The sequence below is a fragment of the Ictidomys tridecemlineatus genome, chromosome 8 (assembly GCF_052094955.1).
Source record: "Ictidomys tridecemlineatus isolate mIctTri1 chromosome 8, mIctTri1.hap1, whole genome shotgun sequence".
NCBI classification, from domain to species: Eukaryota; Metazoa; Chordata; class Mammalia; order Rodentia; family Sciuridae; genus Ictidomys; species Ictidomys tridecemlineatus.
In genome coordinates, this window is record NC_135484.1 from 126774915 (window position 1) to 126780251 (window position 5337).

The 5337-nt window shown below is 34.6% G+C and overlaps 1 pseudogene; it reads left to right on the plus strand.

The window, feature by feature from the left end:
• Nucleotides 1-2107: 2107 nt before the first annotated feature.
• LOC144365807 (tRNA-splicing endonuclease subunit Sen15 pseudogene) lies at nucleotides 2108-3587 on the plus strand (annotated as a pseudogene).
• The last annotated feature ends 1750 nt before the right edge of the window (nucleotides 3588-5337 follow it).

Sequence of the window (5337 nt, forward strand, 5' to 3'; positions counted from 1 at the left end):
AATAGCTGGGATATATGGTGGTTCCATTCCACACTTTTGAAGAATCTCCATACTGATTTTCAAAGTGGTTATATTAATTTTTAGTCTGACCAACAATGTATAAGTGTACCTTGGCCCCCACATCTTTTAGAGCACTTACTGTCATTTATTCCTGATGATTTTCATTCTAACTGGAGCGAGATAAAATCTTAGTGTAGATTTGATTTGCTTTTTCCTAATTGCTACAGTTGTTGATAATGTTTTCTAATCTCCCCAAACATTAAATACCTAAGAATAAATGTAACCAATACATTGAAAAATCTCTACAATTAAAACTATAGAAGATTCAACAAAGAAAATAGACTTTACAAAGGTGGAAGGCCCCACATGTTCTTGAGTAGGTAGAATTAATATTGTTAAAATGGCTAATATTTCCAAAAGCATTCAGTATATTCAATGTGATCCCCATCAACATGCAAATGACATTCTCACAGAACTAGAAAAAAACAGTCCTAAAATTCTTATGGAACAATAAAAACCCCATAATATCCAAAGAAATTCTGAGCAATACAAGTAATGCTAGAGGCATCACAATATCTTATCTCAAATTATACTACCGAACTATAGTAGGATGATTAGACATGAAGACCAATGGAATAGAATTGAAGATGCAGACAGAGACAAATCCACATAGATCGAGTCATCTGATCCTTGAAAAGCTGACTAAGACATATGTTGAAGAAAAGAAAGCCTTTCTAATAATGGAACTGGGAAAACTGGAGATCCATATGTAGAAGAATGAAACTAGATTCCTATCTCTCATCTTGCACAAAAATCAGCTCAAAATAGGTCAAAGACAGAGGACTTAGATGAAAAACTATGTAACTACTAGAAAAAAACACAGGGTCAACAATCCAGCTTATTGGTGCAGACATCAACTTGGCGGTATGACTCCTAAAGCTCAAGAAATAAAATGAAAAATCAATAAGTGTGGTAACATCAAATTAAAAAGCTTCTACACAGCAAAGGAAATAATTAGGAACATGAAGAATGAACCTCAAAAATGGGAGAAACATCTTTGCCAAATGTTCTTGCAACAGGGGATTTTTATCCAGAATATAAAAGAAACTAAAAAAACTTAGCACCAAAATTACAATCTAAGCAATAAATGAACAAATAAACTAAACATACATTTCTCAAAAGAAGAAATACAAATGTCCAACAAATATATGGAAGAATACCATTGAGAGACCTTCTTTTATTTTTAAAGAGAGAGAGAGAGAGAGACAGAGAGAGAGAGAGAGAGAGAGAGAGAGAGAGAGTTTAATATTTATTTTTTAGTTTTTGGCGGACACAACATCTTTATTTCTTTGTAGTGCTGAGGATCTAACCCAGTGCCGTGAGTATGCCAAGCGAGCATGCTACTGCTTGAGCCACATCCCCAGCACCAAGATAGACCTTCTTTGAAGCCAAAGAAATTAAAGAAAAGGGCTACATATTATATGATTCCACCTAAATACACTTTCTAGAAAAGGAAAGCTTAAGGGAAAAAATTATCCATTGTCACTAGAAGCTCGGCAGAAGGAGGGTTTCATTAGAAAGAAGCATGGGAGAACTTTGAAGGCAATGTAATTATTCTGTACCTTGACAATGGCTATGGTTATGTGACTGTGTTTCACAAAAGAATCCACATAATTATATATCAAAAGATAGAATGTTACATTAAGAAATAAATTGGAAATAAGAGACATAGTGGGAGAATTTGAAACAGAGAATTATATAAGTGCACTCCAAGATCCAACATCTGTGAAAGTGGAATAGAGTTCCATAGTAGAAGCATAGGTGACATTCATGCTGTGAACAAAATCTTCGATGTTTTTGGAAGTCTTTTTCAGATCAATGGTTGTACTTACTACAGTCTGTGTTAATTGTCTCCTACTTGCTTGTTTCTCTCCTTGTGTGATAAATTATTTGAAGGTGGAAGAATGAGACTTGACCTTACACACATTTGTATTTTCTGAGTTCCAGATAACCCCAAAATCATAGTAGGTTGTCTCATAGTAGGTTGGTGATCAACAGTAATTTAAGGACAATAATGAATGAGTAAAATCATGGAGGTTTAAGGCCAATGGGGCAGAAGAGTTATCCACTTGGTATTGATTGTGCCAATATGAAAACCAGTATAAAACCTGGGTCATCTGGACATAGATCCCTGATGACAACCAAATTTGGTGCTGGGAAGAAAACACAGATGTAGCTGTCCAATAGTTAAGAACTTGCCTGGAAAACAAATAGAGGAGAAAAACAATATGTAGAGAATTTTTCAGTAAAGGAGATTTAGACAACAAAGGGCAAATTGATTTTTCTATAATAGGGAAGAATTAAAAGTTCAGAAGAAAAATAAGGAACTTAGAATACAGACATTGTCCCTCACCTGCCACTCCAAACTGGGAAAGAAGGAGTAGCTTTGAAGTGAAGAATGATAAGAGAAAGTGTTGGGAGAAAACCTTGACACAGAGTGTTCTGTGTCAATCAATGCAGTGAATCAACACTTGTAGTGGTATAAGAGAACTTTTCAAAAATATTTCAGAGGTGCTAAGGAATTTTATTAGTGAGGAGATGATTCAAAGAGAAGTATTCCCCCACAATAGAATTAGAATAACAGCATGGCATAGAAGAAGTAACCTATCCTAAGATGAAGAGAAAAAAAAAACATACACTATGTTTCCCAATATGATTTGTCTACTTTTTGCCTACCTTAAAATATGTACACCTTGGTCCTAGAGAAGAAGGAAAAGATTAACTAACATTTTAGGTTGAGTTTTATGCAAACTAGTACTATTTATTCATGAAGGGAGAACCTGGCAAGATCCAAAATTAAAAAAGCTATTTTTAAATTAAGAATGTAAAATTTCACCTTGTTTTATTTTTCAAAATAGTCTTGGAAAGTGGTGTTTGAATTATTTAAAAACCAAATTATGGTCACCATGCACTACTATAACATTATACATTAAAAGCAACTCTTAGTGCACCAAGGGAGGCCGCGTGGGCGGGCTTGGAGGAGAGTGGTGATTCTGAGCTGACCCCAGGCTGTAGTGGGGTCTGGACTTGGGCGGTGTTCTGGATGGTGGCGGCGCTCACAAGTGGACTCTGGCGGACGCCTGGATGAGCACCCACCCTAAGGATTTAGAAATGATAGAATTAAATATTGGAGATGCCACTCAAGTTTATATAGCATTCTTGGTTTATCTGGACCTCATGGAGAGTAAAAGTTGGTATGATGTAATTTGTGTGGGATTACCTGAACTTCAGCTTATGTGCCTGATTGATACTGAGATAGAAGGGGAAGGGTTACAGACTGTGTTGCCTACACCCATCTCTGCTTCCCTCAGCTCTCAAAGGATAAGGAACATCTTGAAGGCATCTCAAAAACTACGAGGGAATCCGGATTTACCGATGTCTTTCACTCTGGCCATCCTGGAGTTTAATTCTACAATAGTCTATTATAAACTCACTGAAGGGTTTATGCTGCCAGACCCTCAGAATATTACCCTTAGAAGATGACATCTGTACTTCTCAACACTTTATTCATAAAATATTGGTTTTGAGACCCATTTAACTGCTTTATCCTTTATCTCAGAGATAGTCAGAGTCAATTTAGCTTTTCTCAATCCATAAGTTTTCTTTCTGAAGAATAAAACTTTTTCAGATAAAAAAATTTGTATTGCTTAAAACCATAGCGTTGTTGCTCTAGAACTCTTATTAGAGACAGTTTAGAGACAGTTTTACTCACTTTTATGTTGAGGATGTGTTCAGAGGGGTGGAAGCACTGTACCTCTTCATCACCCACACTCACCTGCTGCTGCTGGCTCCTTGTTGAAACCACCACCTCTTCCCTTATTCTGCTATTCCAGGGCCTTCTGACCTCTGTAGCTAGCTTGAGCTGGTACTTCATGTACATTGTGAAATGTGGAGAGTTTATTTCTGCCTGCTTTTCCATCTTTTGTATAAAGTAAAAGATTTATTTGAGTGGGTTTGTTTTTCGTTTGCACTTACTGTTATTTTCCTTTTGGGTTGATTTTAAATCAGAATTGAAAATATGCTTGTCATGAGTGTAAATTCATATGTCAGAATTAATAGGGGCCAGAGAAGTGCTTACGAGAGTGTTGGGCCTTCCTTTCCATCCTGTCACCACCATCCTTATTATATCATAGCTTGAATATTATAAGAGAGTGAGGGACAGTTTCAGCATTAAAAATATCTCTGTTAATTAGACCCACTTATTCCTCTTTTGTTAATATCCTCCTATTGATTTGTCCAAATATGAAAATAATATGCACAAAGACTTTCCAAACAGTATTGTTTTATAACTTAAATCATGAATCACTTGAAGTTTAGAGCAGGAGTCAAATATGGGGCTGTCCTTTGTCATCCTCTGGTCAAAGTAAATAGTCAATAAACAGATCTATGAAGGGTATATTCTGTACTCATTAAAATTATGCGATCCTGGTTGCAAGTAACACACCAAGTACATGTTAGAATGTGACAAAGTGGATGAAATTACTAACTGGTTATAGTAGCATGGCAGAGCAATGAATGGAAAACTTTATCTTTCCTTAATATTTTAGCTTTTACTTATGTTACTTTTATAATGAAATATTTTAAAATAGAAAAGCCTCAAAATCTGTAAAAAAATAAAATAAAAGCAACTCTTTTGTTATAAATTATTTTGTAAAGTGGATAAAGGAAATATGTTTGTATTGACTTTTTTTTGGATAAAAATAAAATAATTTTACCCCTCAGATATTTGATATAATTGTGAGACTAATTGTCACATGAAAAATACTATGATTACAAAGAAGACAAAAATAACAAGATCAAATCAAACACAGGTCACTAGGATGTGTGTTTCCATGTTAATATATTTATTCTAAATGTGAGTTAATCTGATTTTTCTGGAGAAGGTTATCTTTAAACATGACTAAAGAGAAATATTAGGAATATATAACCTGATATTTTGACAGTCTTCTCTTGAATTTAATTTGATCACATTTTCTTTGACAGTTTTGTTGAAGTACAATTAAAATATAAAGAAACACACATATTTCATGTGCACAATTTGATGCAACTGCACATATATAAATACCTATGGTATCATCACCATAATTAAGTTAATAGATGTATCCATTACTTTCAGAAGTTTCCTATGTCCCTTTAAGTTTGTGTTTGCTTGTTTTTTTTTTTGTGTGTGTGTGTGTGTGCATGTGTGAGTACTTAACGTGAGATTGAACCTCTTAATTTTTTTTAATATTTGTATTAGTGCACGTTAATAACACAGAATAATGAGTTCCTTGCAGC